At 36.0% G+C, this 21539-nt stretch overlaps 1 pseudogene; it reads left to right on the top strand.

The window, feature by feature from the left end:
* The first annotated feature begins 13715 nt into the window (after window positions 1–13715).
* Window positions 13716–14644, top strand: LOC118935894 (olfactory receptor 4S2-like; annotated as a pseudogene).
* The last annotated feature ends 6895 nt before the right edge of the window (window positions 14645–21539 follow it).

Here is a 21539-nt window from a genome sequence, read left to right as displayed (position 1 = left end):
TGGGAAGGAGATAATCTCTCAGACCATGGAGGTGCACAGATCTCCCAACACAAGTGACAAGGAAGACAACAACAAGACACATAATAATTAAAATGGAAAAGATTAAGGACAGGGAAAGAGTATTAAAAGCAGCCAGAGAGAGAAAAAAGATTACATACAAAGGAAAACCCATCAGGCTATCATCAAACTTCTAAACGGAAACATTACAGGCCAGAAGGGGGTGTCATGATATATTTAATGCAATGAAACAGAAGGACCTCAAGCCAATAATACTTTATGAAGCAAGATTATCATTTAAATTTGAAGGAGGGATAAAACAATTTTCAGACATGGAAAGCTGAGAGAATTTACCTCCCACAAACCATCTCTACAGTGTATTTTAGAGGAACTATCATAGATGGAAGTGTTCCTACGGCTAAATAGCTGTCACCAGAGGAAATAAAACCACAGTAAAGAATGTTGATGAATTAATAACTAAGCAGATGCAAAATTAAAAGAACTACCCACAACATCAGTCAAGGTACAGACAAAGAGTACAGAATATGATACCTAATATATAAAGAATGGAAAGGAATAAAAAGGAGGGGAAAAAAGAACCTTTAGATTGTGTTTGTAATAGCATACTGAGTTAAATTAGACTGTTAAATCATAAAGTTACCCTTGAACCTATGGTAACCACAAATCTAAAGCCTGCAATGGCAATAAGTACATACCTATTGATAATCACCTTAAATGTACATGGTCTGAATGCACCAATGAAAAGACATAGAGTCACTGAATGGATAAAAAAACAAGACCCATGTATATGCTGCCTACAAGAAACTCACTTCAAACCTAAAGCCACACACAGACTAAAACTGAAGGGATGGAAGAAGATATTTCATGCAACTAATAGGCAGAAAAAAGCAGGCACTGCAGTATGTGTATCAGACAAAATGGACTTCAAAACAAAGAAAGTAACAAGAGACAAAGAAGTACATTACAATGATAAAGGGATCAGTCCAACAAGTGGATATATCTATGCATCCAACATAGGAGCACCTAAATATGTAAAACAGATGCTAACAGAATTAAAGAGGGAAATAGAATGCAATGCATACATTTTAGGAGACTGAAACACTCCACTCACTCCAAAGAACAGATCGAATTGGCAAAAAATAAGTAAGAAGACAGAGGCACTAAACAACACATTAGAACAGATGGACATAACAGACATCTATGAACACTCCACCCCAAAGCAGCAGATTACACATTCTTCTCAAGTGCGCATGGAACATTTTCAAGAATAGATCACATTCTAGGCCACCAAAAGAGGCTCAGTAAATTTAAAAAGGCTGAAATTGTAGCAACCAGTTTCTCAGACCACAAAGGTATAAAAATAGAAATAAATTATGCAAAGAAAACAAAAAACCCCACAAACACATAGAGGCTTAACAACAAGCTCCTAAATAATCAATGGATCAATGACCAAATAAAAACGGAGAACAAGCAATATATGGAGAGAAATGACAATAATAACTCAGCGTCACAAAATCTGTGGGATACAGTGAAAGCCATGCTAAGAGGAAAGTATATTGCAATACAGGCCTACCTCAGGAAAGAAGAACAATCCCATATGAACAGTCTAAACTCACAATTAATGAAAATAGAAATAATGAGTCTCAAAGTCAGTAGAAGATGGGACATAATAAAGATTAGAGCAGAAATAAATAAAATCAAGAAGAATAAATCAATAGAAATAATCAGTTAAAGTAGAAGCTGGTTCTTTGAGAGAAAAAAATAGATAAACCCTTAGCTAGACTTATCAAGGGAAAAAGAGAGTCTATACACATAAACAGAATCAGAAATGAGAAAGGAAAAATCACTACAGTCACTACAGAAATACAAAGAATTATGATAAAATACAGTGAAAAATCATATGCTAACAAATTGGATAACCTAGAAGAAATGGACAACTTTCTAGAAAAATACAAACTCCCAAGACTAACCCTGGAAGAAACAGAAATCTGAACAGACCAATTACCAGCATTGAAATTTAACTGGTAATGGAAAAAATAACTAAGAACAAAACACCTGGACGAGATGGGTCAGTGCTGAAACTAATAAAAAGAATCAGTGAAGACCTAGTACCCATTCTCCTTAAAGTTTTCCAAAAAGTAGAAGAGTAGAGAATACTTCCAAACTCATTCTATGAGGCCAGCATCACTCTAATACCAAATCCAGGCAAAGACCCCACACAAAAAAGAAAATACAGACCAATATCCCTGATAAACATAGATGCAACAATATTCAACAAAATATTAGCAAATAGAATTCAAAAATACATCAAAAGATCATCCATTATGATCAAATAGGATTTATTCCAGGGATTTAAGGATGGCACAACATTTGAAAATCCACCAACATTGTATACCACATCAACAGAAAGAAGGATAAAAACCACATGATCATCTTCATAGATACTGAAAAAGTATTCGACAAAATTCAACATCCATTCATGATAATAACTAAATGAAATAGAGGGCAAGCACTTCAACATAATAAAGGCCATATGTGAGAACCTCACATCTAACACAACCGACATCATACTTAACAGTGAGAAACTGAAAGTTTTTCCTTTAAGTTCAGGAAAAAGGAAAAACTGACCACTTTCCTCCTTTTATTCACCATACTTCTAGAGGTCCTAGCCATAGCAATCAGACAACACAAAGAAATAAAAGGCCTCCAGATTGGTAAGGGAGAAGTTAAATTATCACTGTTTTCAGATGACATGCTATTGTACATAAAAATTGCTAAAGAATACGCCCCCAAACTACTAGAACTAATAACTGGATTCAGCAAAGTTGCAGGATACAAAATCAGGGCACAGAAATATGTTGCATTCCTATATACTAATGATGCACTAACAGAAAGAGAAATCAGGAAAACAATTCCACTTACAGTTGCATCAAAATAATCAAATTCCTAGGAATAAACTTAACCAATGATAAATGATGTGAAAGACTTATACCCTGAAAACTACAAGACACTCATGAGAGAAATTAAAGAAGATACTAATAAATGTAAATATATCCCATGCTCATGGGTAGGAAAAATTAATATTGTCAAAATGGTCATCCTGCCTAAAGCAATCTACAGGTTCAATGCAATCCCCATCAAAATACCAATGGTATTCTTCAACAAGCTAAAGAAAATAGTTCTAAAATTAATATGGAACCACAAAAGACACCAAATATCCAAAGCAATCATGAGAAGGAAGATTAAGGCTGGGGGGATTACACTTCCTGACTTCAAGATCTACTACAAAGCCACAGTAATCAAGAAAATTTGGTATTAGCACAGGGACATACCAACAGATCAGTGGAAAAGTATAGAGAGTCCCGATATAAACCCACACATATATGGCCAGTTAATATATGGTAAATGAGCCATGGGTATACAATGGGGAAATGACAGCCTCTTCAAAAACTGGTGTTGGATAAACTGGACAGATACATGCAAGATAATGAAACTGGATTACTGTCTGTAAGTCCGGGGAGAGGAAATCCTGGGGCAAAATACCTTTAAAACCAAAATCAGTCAAAGGGAGAAATAAAGTTTAAAATCCATTTATTGCTTACAAACTGCAGTCCGGGCACTTCTCCCTTTCCTACTCCAGTGAAAACAAAACTGTTCCTCCTCTTCCCTCTCAGGTACAGATGAGCCCTCTTTGCCCAGGTAACTACCTATTGATATGGAGATGAACTTCTCTCCACCCCTGAGAAATGATGCAAATGCACTAAATCCATACTTCTTTCCACCTCTGAACGCCTATTGATATGCAGATGTGCTAAAGCCAGGAGAGATATTCTGGAAATACTACAATTTTACCCACACTGTCTAAATCCATAGACAAAAGTAAATTCAAAATGCATCAAAGACATGAATGTAAGTCATGAAACCATAAAACTCTTAGAAGAGAACATAGGCAAAACTCTCTGAATATAAACATGAGCATCATTTTCCTGAACATGTTGGGCAAGGGAAACGAAAGCAAAAATGAACAAATGTGATTACATCAAACTAAAAAGCTCCTGTACAGCAAACGTCACCACCAGCAGAACAAGAAGGCATCCTACAGTATGGGAGAATATATTCATAAATGACATACCTAATAAGGGATTAAAATCCAAATATATAAAGAACTCACACATCTCAACACCAAAAATTCAAATAACCCAATTAAAAAATGGTCAGAGGAGCTGAATAGACAATTCTCCAAGGAATTCAGATGGTCAACAGACACATGAAAAGATGCTCCACATCACTAATCATCAAGGAAATGCACATGAGAACCACAATGAAGTAACACCTCACACCAGTTAGGAGGAACAACATCCAAAAGATAAGAAATAACAAATGCTGGTGAGGATGTAGAGAAAGGAGAACCTCTTACATTGTTGCTGTGAATATAAATTAGTTCAACCATTGTGGAAAGCACTATGGAGGTTCCTCAAAAAACTAAAAATAGAAATACCATTTGACCCAGGAATTCCTCTCCAAGAATTTACCTGAAGAAAACAAGATCCCAGAATCAAAAAGCCGTATGTACCCCTGTGTTTATTGTAGCACTATTTATAATAGCCAAGATATGGAAGCAACCTAAGTGTCCATCAGTAGATGAATGGATAAAGAAAATGTGGTACATATACACAGTGGAATATTATTCAGTCATAAGAAGAAAGCAAATCCTACCATTTGTAACAACAAGGATGGAGCAGAAGATATGCTTGGTGAAATAAATAAGCCAGGTGGAGAAAGGGAAGTACATAATGATTTCACTCATTTATGGAGTATAACAACAAAGGAAAAACTGAAGGAAGAAACAGCTGCAGACTCACAGACTCCACGGAGGGACTCTCGGTTACCAAAGGGAAAGTGGGTGGGGATGGTGTGTGGGAAGGGAGGGAGAAGGGGATTGTCAACATAGAAAAATGTTACAGAATCATTTGCTATATTCTCCATGCTGTACTGCTATCCCCATGACCAACCTACATTGTGATTGAGGATTTTTGTGCCCCTTTGTCCACATCACCTCCTCCCATCCTCCCCAAACCCTTCCACATGGTAACCACCAGTCCCTTCTCAGTGTTTATGAGTCTACTACTATTTTGATTTGTTTCTATATCCATATATAAATGAAATCATATGGTATTTATCTTTCTTCACCTCACTTATTTCACTTTGCATAATACCCTCTAGATCCATCCATGTTATTGCAAATCGCAGGATTTTTCTTTTAATGGCTGAATAATATCCCATTGTGTAAATATATATATATATATATATATATATATATATATATATATATATATATATGTAGTGTATGCATTTATATATTTACTTCTTTATCCATTCATCTATTAATGTAAACTAAGGTTGCTTCCATATATTTATTGTAAATAAGCAGCAATAAACATTGGAGAGCATAAATCTTTTTGAATCAGGGATTTGTTTGGGTAAATTCCTAGAAATAGAATTGCTGGGTCAAATGGTATTTCTATTTTTAGTTTTTTTATAACCTTCCATACTTCTTTCTACAGTGCCTGTACCAATTTAAATTCCCATCAACAGTGTAGGAGGGTTTCCTTTTCTCCACATTCTTGCCAACACTTGTTATGCCTCGTGTTTTGGATAGTGGCTACTCTGATTAGTGTGAGTTAATATCTCATTTTGATTTGCATTTCACCGAGGACTAACAACATGGAGCACTTACCATGTGCTTGTTGGCAATCTGTGTTTCTTCTTTGGAGAAATTTCTGTTCAAGTCCTCTGCCCATTTTTTAACAAGAGTTATTTAGAGTGTTTTTTTTTTGGTGTTCAGGCACTTGATCTTTTTATATGTTTTGAATGTTAACCCCAATCATATAAATAATTTGTGACTATATTTTCCTATACTGTAGGTTGCCTTTTTGTTCTGCTAATGGTGTCCTTTGGTGTACAGAAGCCTTTTAGTTCAATGTAGTCCCACTTGTTCATTTTGTATTTTGTTGCCTTTGCCCAAGGAGATGTGTCTAGGAAACAATTGATCATATTTATGTTCAAGAGATTTTTGCCTAAGTTTTCTTCTAAGAGTTTTATGATTTCATGACTTACATTTAGGTCTTTGATCCAGTTTGAATTCAGTTTTGTGTATGGAGTTTGCACCGGTTTTTGAAGAGGCTGTTTTTTCCCTGCTGTATATTCATGGTTTCTTTATCATATCATATATTAATTGACCATATATATGTGGTTTATGTCGCAGCTCTATGCTCTGTTCCATTGATCTGTGGGTCTGTTTTTGTGACAGTAACATATTGTTTTGATTACTGTAGCTGTGTAGTAGAGCTTAAAGTCAGGGAATGTAATCCCCCATCTTTGTTCTTTCCCAGGTTTGTTTTGGCTATTTGGAGTCTTTTATGGTTTCATGTGAATTTTAGAACTATTGGTTCCAGTTCATTGAAAACTGCTGTTGGAATTTGATAGGGATTGGGTTGAATCTGTAAATTGTTTTGGTCAGGATGGCCATTTTGACAATGTTAATTTTTCCTATCTTTGAGCATTAAATAGATTTCCATTTGTGTCTTCTTTTAATTTCTTTCATGAGTGTCTTATATAAGTTTTTCACTTCCTTGGTTAGGTTTATTGCTAGGTATGTTATTCTTTTTGATGCAATTGTAAAGGGAATTGTCTTCCTGATTTCTCTTTATGCTAATTTTTTGTTAGTATATAGGAATACAACAGATTCTGTGTATTAATTTTGTACCCTGCAAGTTTGCTGAATCCAGTTATTCTAATAGTTTTGTTGGTGGAGTCTTTAGGGTTTTCTATGTATAATATGTCATCTGCAAATAGTGGCAATTTTTCTTCCTACGAATTTGGATGTCTTTTATCTCTTTGTGTTGTCTGATTTCCATGGCTGGGAACTCCAGTATTATGTTGAATGAAAGTGGTGAGAGTGGACACCCTTTTCTTATTCCTGATCTTAGAGGAAAAGTTTTAGCTTTTCAACATTAAGTATGATGTTAGCTGTTGGCTTGTCATATATGGCATTTATTGTGTTGAGGTACGTACTCTCTTTGCCCATTTTGTTGAAAGTTTTATCACAAATGGATTTTGAACTTTATCAAATGCATTTTCAACATCTATTTAGCTGATCATATGTTTTCTATCCTTCTTTTTGTTAATGTGGTGTATCACCTTGATTGATTTCTGAATATTGTACAATTCTTGCATTCCTGGGATAAATCCAACTTGGTCATGATTAGTGATCCTTTTCATGTATTTTTTAATTCAGTTTGCTAATATTTTGTTAAGGGATATTTACTTCTATATTAATCAGAGATATTGATCTACAATTTTCTTTCATTGTAGTGTTGTCTGGTTTTGGTATTGGAGTGATGCTGACCTCACAGAAGAAGTTTAGAAGTATTCCCTCCTTTTCTACTCTTCAGCATACTTTAAGAAGGATGAGTTAGTTCTTTAAATGTTTGATAAAATTCAGCTGTGAATCTATCTGATCATGGAATATATTTTGGAGAATTTTTTTTTACCATTTCAATTTCTTTATTGGTGATTTGTCTGTTCATATTTTCTGTTTCTCCTGGATCAGTCTTAGTTGTATGTTTCTAGGAATCTGTCTTTTTCTTCTACATTTTCCAATTTATTGGCATAAAAATTTTCATAGAATTCTATAATAATTTGTATTTCTGTGGTATTTATTGTGACTATTCTTTTTCAGTTCTGATTGTGTTTGCGTCCTCTCTCTTTTTTTATTGATAAATCTGGCTAGGAGTTTCTCTATTTTGTTTATCTTCTCAAAGAAACAGCTCTGTGTTTCATTGACTTTTTCTGTTATTTTATTCTTCTCTTTTTTTATTGAATATGGCACTGATCTTTATTATATCCCTTCTTGTGCTAATTTTGGGTTTCAGTTGTTCTTCTTTTTCTAGTTTCTTTGTGAGCATAGACTCTTTCTATGAATTATTCTTCTTTTTGAGGGAGGCCGATTTGCTATGTACTTTGCTCTTAGAACTGCTTCTGTGGCACCCCATAAATTTTGGACTGTTATATTATTGTTTTCATTTGTCTCCATGTATTGCTGGATTTCTGTTTTGACTTGTTCATTGATCCATTGATTATTTAGAAGCATGTTGTTTAGCCTCCATGTGTTTATGAGTTTATTTTATTATTGTTTTCTTCATGTAATTTATTTCTAGTTTATACCTTTGTGGTCTGAGAAGTTGCTTGATACAATTTCAATCTTTTTTAATTTACTGAGTCTCTTTGTGGTCTAGTATATGATCTACTCTGGAAAAGGTTCCACGTACACTGGGAAAATGTGTAACCTGCCACTTTTGGTAGGGATGTTCTTTATATATCTATTAAATTCATCTGATCTATTGTGTTGTTCAGGGCCTCTTTTTACTTATTTATTTTTTGTCTGGTTGATCTGTCCATTGATGTAAGTAGTGTGTTAAAGTCCCCTAATATGAGTAAATTGCAAACTGATTCTCCCTGTAGTACTGTTAGTATTATTTTACATATTTAGGTGCTGCTATTTTAGATGCATACATGTTTATAATTGTTACATCCTCTGTTGGGTTGCTTAATTTATTATTATGTAATGCCCTTCTTTGCCATTTGTTATTTTCCTTGTTTTGAGGTCTATTTTGTCTGATGTAAGTACTGCTCCTCCTGTTATTTTCTACCTATTATTTGCATGTAATATCTTCATCCATCCCTTTACTTTCAGTCTATGTATGTTGTCAGGTTTGAAATGAGTCTCTTCTAGAAGCATATGGGTGGGTCTTGTTTCTTTGTCAATTATGCTTCCCTGTGTCTTTTGATGGTGCATTCAGACCATTTATATTTAAAGTAGTTATTTTTAGGTGTGTATTTATTGCCATTTTAGTAATTGTTTTATTGTTGGGTTCTTTAGTTCCTCTTTGTTCCTTTTTACCTCTCTTGTACTCTTCTCTTGTTGGTTTCTTTTAATATTATGATTTGATTTCTTTTTTAAATATTTTTGTGTATCTATTATAGGCTTAAGTTTGTGGTTATGATAGGGTTCCTACACAATTCATAAATATATAACAGTCTATATTCAGTTGATGGTTGTTCTATTTCAAGTGCAATCTAAAAGTACTTCATTTTCTTCTTCTCCCTCCACACTTTATTTATTAGATGTCATAATCTGTATTTTTATGTATCCATTAACTGTTTTTGTGTATTATTTTACTACTTGTTTTTTTAGCTAGATACTTGGTTAGTAAGTAATTGGTCTATGACCTTGACTGTGGGTTCATTTTCAGTTATGAAAAATATTTAGGCTTAAGAACATTTCTATCTACAGAAGTCCCTTTAACATTTAATCTAAGGCCAGTTTAGTGTTAGTGAATTCTTTTATCTTTTGTTCATGTGGGGAATTTAAATCTTTCCTTTAATTCTGAATGATTAGCTTCCTGGGTACAAAACATCTTGGTTGAAGGTTCTTCTCATTCAATACACTAAATATTTTATGTCACTCCCTTCTGGTCTGTAAATTTTCTGCTGGGAAATATGCTGATAACTTTATGGATAACTCTCTGCCTCTCTCTTGCTGCTTTTAATGTTTGATTTTATCTTTAATCTTTGAAATTTTTATTATTTTGTGTCTTGGTGTTTTCCTGGGGTTCCTTTTGTTAGGGGCTCTCTGTACTTCCAGGACTTTGGTAATTATTTCTTTCCCCAGAGTGGGGAAGTTTTCTTTATTTATTTCTTCTAAGAGACTTTCTACATTTCTGTCCCTCTCTTCTGCCTTTGGTATCCTTATCATGTGAATATTTGTTCATTCCTAGAGATTCTTATTTCTCTCTGTTACTCAGCTTAGTTGTTTTTCTGATCTCTAATTTCTATCTCATTGTTTTTCTCCTCTAATTTCAGCAACCTAATATTCATCCCAATTGTATTTTTCATACAGTTATGGTATTCTTCTGCTATGAGTGGCTCTTTTCACATCTTCTCTTTGTTAAAGTTATCCCTGAGATTATCAATTATTTTCTGCAGATCAATGAGCATATTTATGACTCTCACTTTGAAGACTTAATCAAGAATATTGGTGATCTCTGTTTCACTTACCCTCTTTCTGGTGTCTTTTGTTTTGTTTAAAACATATTCTTTTGTTTCCTCATTTTGTTTGGGTTTCCATGATTCCTTCTATGTGTTAGACAAATCTCCCTTTTGTCTAGAAATTAATGGATTTATGATGAAGGTGTACTGTGGTACCCAGAATCTCAATACTCTGCCCTACAACTCCTGGTTCTCCTTTGCAAGGGAGCCATAGTTACTGTTGGTGGGCTGTGGGCAGGCCACCTTTCTGCCTGTGTGCTGGCAGTAGCTGAACTTTGTGAGCAGAAGCTGACAGCTTGCCTCACTTGGCCATTCATGAACCATACATCAATGCTTCTGCTAGGATCATTGTGGTTGTGGCTTGCCTCTTTGAACTACTTGCCTTCTGGTGTGTGTGGGGCAGGTGCACAAGGGAGCACAGCATGGGGCTATGCCAATAGTGAGGGTAAAGGAGTGATTGGAGCTGGCTACCACGTGTGCTTCTCCAGTTTGGCTGAGAGAGGGCTGGGAAAGCTGGAAAAACCTCCCTCTGCCAGCCAAGCAGGAAAGTCTGATGGCTGCTAGGGCAAGTATATCAGGAGAGTGGGTGGGTGCACTGTGAAGTCCTTCAGGGCTGAGCCACCAGTGAGGGTGATGGAGCATTTGGGGCTGGCTTCCATGATTGCTTGACAGTTGCCCAGAAGGAGGCCTGGGAAAGCATCACCTACCTGCCCTTTTTATTTTGGAGAGAGCTCCCTGTAACTCCCATGCCTCTGTTACCCTGCTGCTGGTAAATCTCTCAAATTGCCACCACTGAGTTGGGTCTCAGTGGGACTGATGGAGCTTGAATGTCCTCCATAAGTGACAGGAGTCTCAGCATCCCAAAGTACTCCATCTCTCCCAGGTGTCCAGCCCCATTAACCACCAAAGCTCAATGCATTGTGTATTTGTGTTCCCAGGGCCATATGTGCAGGATTCCTCCTCTCTTCTTCATCAGGTATAGATGGTCTGTTCTGAAGTCTTCAGGTCATTTTCAAGGGTAGTTTTATTTCTGTGCTTATTCTTCAGTGTGTATGTGGAAGGTGGTTGCCTTTCTACTTTACCATCTTTTCCCCAAGTTCATGATAGGCTTTAAATTTAGCCTAAACAAAGAAAATTTTAAGAACTCATTTTTAATTAAAAAGACATCTGGAAATTACAGCTTATTTTTAGTTCTCTGATGTCATTCTGATTATACAAAGTCTTTAGAAAGAAAGTCTTTACACAAGTCATTAACATTTTACATCATTCTCTTTAAATAGACCCTATAAGAAGAACAGAAAAGATCATTTGTTGCCAAAGACACTGTGAAATAGCAAATTTTAGTAGGTGAGAGACAAAAAAAGGAACAAGACTTGACTTGTAACAGCCTTTTGAGTTTTGGGTGCCAGAGCTTCACTGGTACTAATTATTCGAAAAGCAATCCCAATGGCAGCAGTCTACTCTATGTTTGATAACTGTACCCACATGATCAGAAGAGATAGAAAAATGAAACAAAACTCATGCCCTAGACAGAACTGGTGAGATTTTTTTCTTCTACAATTTATGTAAAAGGTTTGTAGAGGAAGGGAATTCAATCAAATTGCAATATTTCGAATGCTTGTGATACAATTGGAAGACACCATTCTCAGAAAGAAGGGGAGAACAAAATTGAGATAAGAAATAAAATGCATCTATATATTATCATGAGATGAGATAGCATGATTGTGAATAAGAAAATACCAATAATTTCCAAAGAAATTGTGGCATTATCACTTTCAAATGTTCAGAATGTGGATGAAGGAATTGATTCAAGGAGAAAGAAAATCTCCTCTGGGAATTTATGCTGTGGACAGTAAAGGCACAGTTCTCAGGCTAATATTTCAATGCTCAATTTATTCTAGATGAGAACCAAGCAACGTAATTCACAATTGTCAAAAACTGCTATTATTTGGCTCTCTTAAATTGAAGAGTTCACTCAGTGGAGCAGAGTAATCTTTTCAACATTCCAAAATAAAAGAGAAAAATAATAACAAGTAAGAAGAGTACTAAGATGTACTTGAGGATGAAGTTAAGTTGTTGTTGTTACTGTTATGACCATTATTATCATTATCTGATTTTGTATTGTGTAAGGGAAGAACACCTGTATTGCTACTCTCTCAACTCTAAAACACAGACCTGGGGAAACCCACCCTTGTATCTTCACATAAAGCTTGAGAGCCAGGCACAGTGCAGAGCAAAGGAACAGATGAGAGCACATATCGGATCAGGAGAAGTTGTAAGCACTAAACTTGACAGATCTGCATGGGATGTGTTCTCAGATGAATGAACTTCCCAATGATTACTTATGGTACTGTGTAATTCTATCCTAACCTGTATGACTCAAGGAATCTTTTACATCTGTGGCGTGGTTTGAGGAATAGTCTTAAACCATTGGGATCAAAATTATTCCATATAAGTGAAATGCCTTACTAAATTTCACCACTGAAGTTTCCTACATTTAAATTAAATATTATCTTCCTACTTAGCCAATTTAAAGTACTTTTCAGTGATAACTTTCTCCAGGAATATTTAGTGAGCCCTAAGTGGAAGAACCAATATAAACCATCATGGCTTGAAAGATTAAAAAGATGAGTGAAGGAACAGAGTGTTTCCTTTTAATCTTTTCTTGGCTTCTTTTTCCATTTTTCAGTTAAAAGTATTTTTAATATCAAGTAAAAGTATTTCTTGGGGTATCCTCAACATTGAGTTTGAAGATGGAGAAAATACCAGAGATTTCACTTCCCCTTCATTCGAATCAAACAGGTCTTGATGTGTCCTCAGATGTTTCTTTTATTGTTTTATACATATTTTTAAATCTCTGTCTCCTTGTCAGGGTTTTTTTTCTATCCCAGGATGACACAGTTGTTTAAATTTCATACTCCAAATAACTACAAATATAACAGTGAAAATGAATGTTTCTCATTTCACACATGGGATAAAAAATCCCATGATGCTAAAGGATTTATCCAGCACCATTATCTCAGTATCAGATATGTGTAATTTTGAGTTATCGCTCTACTATGTGACCCACCTCCTGACCGACTGTAAGAGCTTGAACACTCAGGGAGTATTTAAAAGGGAAAATGTGGGCTCACCTTCACTTCTTTGCCAAAAATAAGGAAAACTTTCCCTAAAAGATCATTGTTACCACATTCCCCAAAAGAGAAGTTGTTTTAAAATTGAGCTGAGTGCTTTATACAGAACAAGAACTAGTAAAGTTTTAGAACAAACAGAAGAGAAAATCTTAGTAAAAGGTGAGGGAAGTGAGACTCCTGCTTTGTTGTGTGACTTAGAGGGTTTGCTTTCTCTCTGGTCTTTGTTTCATCATTTTAAGTGAACAAATGGACTATTATATTGAGGTAAGATGATCAGGATAAGCAAACATCAATATCTTTAAGTATGCATGCCAAGAAGCTGTAAGCACCCATTTTCTATTTTCAGCTATCGTGACCATCCATTTGTTTGGAGATAGAAATGAAGGTAGGTCCTTGTTATGTTTTTCTTTCAGATAATCTAATTGCCTCATGAAACCTTGGCCTGATAATTCTATGGAAAAAATAAACAATGTGACTGAATTCATTTTCTTGGGTCTTTCTCAGAACCCAGACGCTGAAGAAGTTTGTTTTGTGGTGTTTTATTTCTTTCACACAATCATTCTGGGAAACCTCCTCATCATTCTGAGATTATGTGGGTAACTTTACAAGTCTCCTATGTATTTCTTTCTCAACGACTTGCCTTTTGTGGATATTTGTTACTCTTCTGTCACAGCTCCTAAGATGATTGTTGAACAATTAGCAAAAAGTAAAACTATCTCCTATGTGTGGTACATGTTGCAACTCTTTGGGGCCTGTTTCTTTGGTTGCACTGAGATCTTCATCCTTACTGTAATGGCTGTGATAATTATGTGGCTATTTGTAAACCCCTGCACTACGTGACCATCATGGATCATGAAAGATGCAATAAAATGTTTCCGGGTATGTGGGTAGGTGGGATCTTACACATCATTATCCACGTGACTCTGGTAATCCGGCTACCCTTCTGTGGACCCAGAGAGATTGATCACTACTTTTGTGATGTGCACGCTGCGCTGAAACTTGCCTGCACAGACACTTACCTTGTTGGTGCTGCTGTGGCTGTCAACATTGGTACCATCATTCTATGAGGTTCTATTATCTTGCTAATATTCTGCACCATCATCCTGGTGTCCCTGAGAAGGAAGTCAACAGAAGGTAGATGCAAAGCTCTCTCCACCTGTGGCTTCCACATTTCTGTGGTTATCATGTTCTATGGTCCCTGTACTTTCATGTATATGCACCCTGATACTACCTTTAAAGAAGATAAGACGGTGGCTGTATTTTACACCATTATCACCCCCATGTTAAATCCCCTCATTTATACACTGAGAAATGCATAAGTAAGGAATACAGTGAAGAAACTGTAGAGCAGGAAGATTTTCTGGGAGGCTAATGGTAAATAGTCATAAAAGTCACAATCTAAGCTGGATGTTCGTAAATGTTCCCATGTGTACAATGAAGAAAGTAATAGCAAACAGACAGGGTTTTCTTGGAGGAACAACAAAAGAATAACACATTCTATAGAAGTAAGGTATTATGTATCTAATTATAATTACTTATTATAAAACACATATGTAATTAATAATTGATTATATCAGTTATAATATTTCACATTCAGAAAGTTTTCTGAAATACCTAGGACAGAAAAATCATATTAAACTCAGAAACTCAGCATGATCTTAATTGCATTCAGTATGTATATGTTGTATGAACAAAAAATGCATACATAAAACATAATGTTATCTGAGCTAAAGCGTTCTGATATCAGTCTTTCAAACCAGTGGAAACAGAGCCCAGTAATTTGGAATGGGAGAAGGAGGTGTAAGCACAATGTGAAAGATAAAAATTACAGGCTTAAGAAAACAAAAGACCTGTTCTCATCCTCTTGGGAAAGCTTTTCTTTTCTCTATGATTCATTTCTTTCTTTTTAAATAAAAGCAATAGGGAAGAGGAAAGGAATTACCTCTAAGATGCCTATTTTAATTATAACATCCCACTAATATGCTTCTGCTAACTGACTCTAATCACTCCTTGTAGTCTATAGGCAGCAGTCCCTATTAATGTAAATTATTACTAGAAATGAAGTAAAGAAAATTAAAGCAAGACATCTGTGATAAATAGGTCATTGTGAGTCAATCTACAGGGTAAGCACAATTAGCTGAAATGCCTGGTTGGGGAACTGTATTTCCTCCAAGCAGCTTTACTCAGTACAGTGAGACATTTGCTTCTTTGACTAATGTAACCTGATATCCAGCTGTGGATTCCAGAGATACTCATTCCAAACAAGCAAATATGTCTTTCCGATGTGAAATGACACTTAAACCAATGACACATTCCTCCTTCACATCCCACAAGCTGGGCTTTATTTTCCTTTAACAAATAAACCATCACTGATTATCTTTCTGCCATTGATTCATTGTTTATTCCACAATCTGATTATTCAACTTACTGCCTATTCCAGTGTTTATAGCTGTGGGGTCTGTTTATATACATAAATTATGTTAAGGACCGTGCACAGTTAGGGCTTTAAAAAAAGACCTCTGAGGTTGATGTTGATGTGGTCACATTAAAGATAAACATCAAAGACAGAAAGACATCTGAACTAGAAGTCATAATTGAGAAACCCTTGCACTGTACTCACACAAATATTTGTTTATTGATCTAGCTTGTACATTCATTGGAACTCTATGAGGCTCCACTTGTTCAATTGTAAAACGATGACTATGTCAGTGCTACTCAAACTTGTCTCATCATGAAGGATTTTTGAAGCATAATAGTATCTATTGTAAAAGTTTCTGATCCAGTAAGCCAGGGTTAAGGGATGAAGACAACTCTGTTTTTAACAAGCTCCTCTGATAATTTTTATACAATCAGTGGCACTTCTGGGAACAGTGGACTAGATGGACTAGATACTTATGTCATTAGAGCACAAGGGGTCTATGAGTCCATGAAACCTAAGGAGTCCTACCTTTGAATATATACCCCAATCTGTTCTGCTAATCAACACAAAGGAAAGGAAACCAGACCTGGACTTAGAAAATAACAGAATAAATGAATGTTACCTATTTAATAATCAATCTCCACAATACACTTTATTTTATGTCTTTGCATTATCAAGTCTTGAATATCAAGGGATATTAGTTTTATTGAAAGTCTGTAGTCCCTAAGAAGGTAAAAACTGATAGATTCATTAATCTCAAAGAGCAAGAACTAGAACATATGAAATAGTATCCAAGGTTTCTCCAGTGAATTTACAAACATATTTCTGTTCACAGAAGTTCCTTAGAACAATCCCATTCAGAGGAGCAGAGAACCTCCTCCTGGTTCCTTGGCAGGAGATGACCACGAATAAGGAGAAATCAAAATTCTCTCCAGTTCAGGATGTGACTTTGGTGTTACTCTGGTCAACAACATCTCATGTCATAGGTGTGAGATCACCACATTGGCTGCCAACCATGTAGTTTTAGCATCTTTTACTTTTATTACCTTACTTTTGCAAGCTGGCAGATGTACCTTGGATTAGAGCCTTGTGGATGAAAATAATTGTCAACCCTCTTCATTTTCCAGATGAATATTTTAATTCAATGTGGTAAACAATGTCTCTACCTTCAAACCAGTGGATAAACTTTTTGTCCCTTGAGTAGCAAAAACATATTTTAAATATACATGACTGCACTGCTCAATTGAATATACAAAGATAGCTTTTGAAATCCTCCATATGTTCCCTTTTCTCTTTTAAGGATATCCAGGAGATTAAAACATTTATCACATGTTAGTCTCCAGAAGTTCATCATTTAATATTACCCAAGTGGTAACCCCTCACTTTGACAGTGTTCTGGTGTCTCCATGTCTTTCATGATGGCCAGTTGGTCCTGTTTCATTATAAGGTATAATGTAACTTCAGCACCTGATTCAGATAATCGAAAATACTCTTTACATTTTAGTGCAAAAACTCCATCAACATTGTAGAGACAGACAATCCTGAGCTTACATACCAGTCAATGGTTATTCAAACATCACAGTTTCAGAAAAGACTAAGATAACACTGCCACTTTATACATGAGAACAGTAAGAGCTACATGGTATATTTCTGAGCCCACCCTGAGGTCTAGAATTAAGCCAAATTAAGCCCAATGTATATAGGCTGATACTAACTACCCACAGACACATGAATGAGATTTATTTGTTATTGTATAGGTCACAAGAGGTAAGATGGCTTGTTACATGGCGTTATTGATCTGGCTAACCCAAGAAAAGCAAGGTCAAATTGTAGAAGTGCGGATTCTGAGGGTTGTTCTTAATACAACTTCCCATACATTTAGTTTAAGTTATTTGGAATGGAACAGTGTAAAAGGACAAGCTAGAGAGAATGGATATGAGAGACAGGACATAACCTTAATTGTACACACAAACATCAAATTATAAATACCTAAGTATGCAGCCAGCCTGTCTCCCACTATTTTGCCCATGGAGAACACGTAGGAATGGATGGACACAATATTAACCATGCCTGGGAGGATTCCTTTTTACCCATCCTTTGTTGATAAGTTATAAGAAGAGAGTTAACAAAAGATAAATGTGAGTCATTTTCAAAGAGACTTCTGAAAGACCTGTCTCTTTTTGGGAGATACCACGTAGTAAAAATGCCACAATAAGCAAATTTAATTCATTATCAAAAAATGTGGCTTACATACACAGCAGTAACATGAGAATTGCACATCACCCTAAGCAACTTAGACATTTTGTTCAATTCCATCTACCAGAAGTGGACAATCCTACCAAGAGGTATTTGCCACCAGGTTAACATCAAACACAACCATGACTTGATCTGCAATTGTCTTTCTTTTTTCTTTAAGGTATCATTGATATACACACTTATGAAGGTTTCACAAGAAAAACAATATAGTTATTACATTCACCCTTATTATCAAGCCCCCATACCCCACTGCAGTCACTGTCCATCAGTGTAGTAAGATCCACGGAGTCCCTATTTGTCTTTACTGAGCTACGCTGTCTTCCCCGTGACCTGACACACACCATGTGCACCAATCGTGATACCCCAGAATCCCCTTCTTCCTCCCTCCCCAGCTGCCTTCCCCCACCCCTCCCCTTTGGTAACCACTAGTCCCTTCTTGGAGTCTGTGAGTCTGCTGCTGTATTGTTCCTTCAGTTTTGCTTTGTTGTCATACACCACAAATGAGGGAAATCATTTGGTATTTGTCTTTCTGTGCCTGACTTATTTCATTGAGCATAATACCCTCTAGCTCCATCCATGTTGCTGCAAATGGTAGGATTTGTTTCTTTCTTATGGTGGAATAGTACTCCGATGTATATACGTACCACATCTTTATCCATTCATCTACTGATGGACACTTATGTTGCATTCATATCTTGGCTATTGTAAATAATGGTGCACTAAACATTGGTGTGCATCTGTCTTTTTGAATCTAAGAAGTTGTTTCCTTTGGGTAAATTCCTAACAGTGGAATTTCTTGGACAAATGGTATTACTAATTTAGTTTTTTGAGGAGCCTCCATATTGCTTTCCACAATGGTTGAACTAGCTTACATTCCCAACAACAGTGTAAGAGGGTTCCCCTTTCTCTGCATCCTCACCAGCATTTGTTGTTCCTAGTCTTTTCTATGTTGGCCATCCTAACTGGTATGAGGTGATATCTCATTGTAATTTTAATTTGCATTTTCCTGATAATTAGCAATGTAGAGCATCTTTTCATGTGCTTATTGGCCATCTGAATTTCTTCTTTGGAGAAGTGTCTGTTCAGATTCTCTGCCCAATTGTTTTGTATCATTAATCTACAATTACATGAGGAACATTATGTTTACTAGACTCCTCCATCACCAAGTGCCCCCCCCACATGCCCCATTACAGTCACTGTCCATCAGCATAGTAAGATGCTATAGAGTCACTCCTTGTCTTCTCTGTGCTATACTGCCTTCCTGGTGCCCCCACCCCATGTTATGTGCTAATCATAATGCCCCTTTATCCAATTATCACTCCTTTCCCACCCATCCTCCCCAGTCCCTTTCCCTTTGGTAACTGTTAGTCCATTCTTGGGTTCTGTGAGTCTGCTACTGTTTTGTTCCTTCAGTTTTTTCTTTGTTGTTATGCTTCACAGATGAGTGAAATCATTTGATAGTTGTCATTCTCTGCCTGGCTTATTTCACTGAGCATAATAACCTCTAGCTCCATCCATGTTGTTGCAAATGGTAGGACTTTTTTTCTTCTTAAGCCTGAATAATATTCTATTTTGTATATGTACCACATCTTTATCCATTCATCTACTGTTGAACCCTTAGGTTGCTTCCATATCTTGGCTATTGTAAATAGTGCTGTGATAAACATAGGGGTGCATATGTCTTTTTGAACCTGGAATCCTACATTCTTAGGTTATATTCCTAGGAATAGAATTCCTGGGTCAAATGGTATTTCTGTTTTTAATTTTTTTAAGAATGTCCATACCACTTTCGATAATAGTTGGTCTAGTTTACATTCCCACCAGCAGTGTAGGATGGTTCCCCTTTCTCTGCATCCTCACCAGCATTTGTTGTTCCTAGTCTTTTCTATGTTGGCCATCCTAACTGGTGTGAGATGATAACTGCTTTGTGGTTTTAATTTGAATTTCCCTGATAATTAGCGATGTGGAGCATCTTTTCATGTGCTTGTTGGCCATTTGAATTTCTTCTTTAGAGAAGTGTCTGTTTATATCCTCTGCCCATTTTTTAATAAGGTTATTTGCTTTTTGGGTGTTGAGGTATGTGAGTTCTTTATATATTTTGGATGTTAACACTTGTCAGATACGTCATTTACAAATATATCCTCCCATACTGTATGATGCCTTTTTGATCTGCTGATGGTGTCCTTTGTTGTACAGAATCTCTTTAGCCTGATGTAGTCCCATTTATTTATTTTTTATTTTGTTTCCCTTGCCCAAGGAGATGCCTTCGGGAAAAAGTTGCTCATGTTTATATTTAAGTGATTTTTCCTGTTTTCTTCTAAGAGTTTTATGTTTTCATGACTTACATTCAGGTCTTTGATCCATTTTGTGTTTAATTTTGTGTATGGAGTTAGAAATCCAGTTTAATTCTCTTGCATGTAGCTGTCCAGTTTTGCCAACACCAGTTGTTGAAGGGACTGTCACTTCCCCACTGTATATCCATGGCCCCTTTATCGTATATTATTTGACCATATATGCTTGGGTTTATATCTGGGCTCTCTGTTCTGTTCCATTGGTCTATAGGTCTGTCCTCGTGTCAGTACCAAATTGTCTTGATTACCATGGTTTTGTAGTATACCTTGAAGTTGGGGAGCATAATCCCCCTGGAATTGTATTTCTTATCTCCTTTTCAGCATACTTAATTATTTTCCTGCCTCCCCTTGTGTTCTAAGTTCCTTAATTTTCTATCTAGGCAGTACACTCTCAGGGTCTTTTTGGAAGAGAGAAAATATATTTGAAACCTTCATGAACCTTGGCTAATTTTTGTAAATGCAGTGCTCTCCTTAAAACGTGGATTCCTGTCATCAGTAATACTTAAAGTGCATGTATTTCAATTTCTTAGTGGTGTGTATGGTCAAGAGGATGGAGCACTAGAAAAAGATCAGGTCTGTGTATACCACATGTGTAAAGTTGGTGAAAACCCCTGCCAGGCCTCAGTTCTCAGTTGTCTTTTTTTAATTTAATTAATTAATTTTTTTTTGTTTTTGAGAGGGCATCTCTCATATTTATTGATCTAATGGTTGTTAACAACAATAAAATTCTATATAGGGGACTCAATGCACAATCATTAATCAACCCCAAGCCTAATTCTCAACAGTCTCCAATCTTCTGAAGCATAATGACCATATTCGTACATGGTGAACAAATTCTTACATAGTGAATAAGTTCTTACATGGTGAACAGTGCAAGGGTGGTCATCATAGAAACTTTTTGTTTTGATCATGCATTATGAGCTATAAACAATCAGGTCAAGTATGAATATTCGTTTGATTTTTATACTTGATTTATATGTGAAGCCCACATTTCTCCCTTATTATTATTGTTATTATTTTTTTTTTAAATAAAATGCTGAAAGTGTGGTAGGTAGATGCAAGATAAAGGTAGAAAACATAGCATAGTGCTGTAAGACGGCAAATGTAGATGATCAGGTGTGTGCCTATAGACTAAGTATTAATCTAAGCTAGACAAGGGCAACAAAACATCCACGGATGCAGATTTCTCTCAAAACAGGGGGGGTGAGGTTCTAAGCCTCACCTCTGTTGATCTCCAATTTCTCACCTGAT

Source organism: Manis pentadactyla, chromosome 18, assembly GCF_030020395.1.
Source record: "Manis pentadactyla isolate mManPen7 chromosome 18, mManPen7.hap1, whole genome shotgun sequence".
Classification (NCBI taxonomy): Eukaryota; Metazoa; Chordata; class Mammalia; order Pholidota; family Manidae; genus Manis; species Manis pentadactyla.
This window is presented reverse-complemented; position numbering and strand designations above follow the sequence as displayed.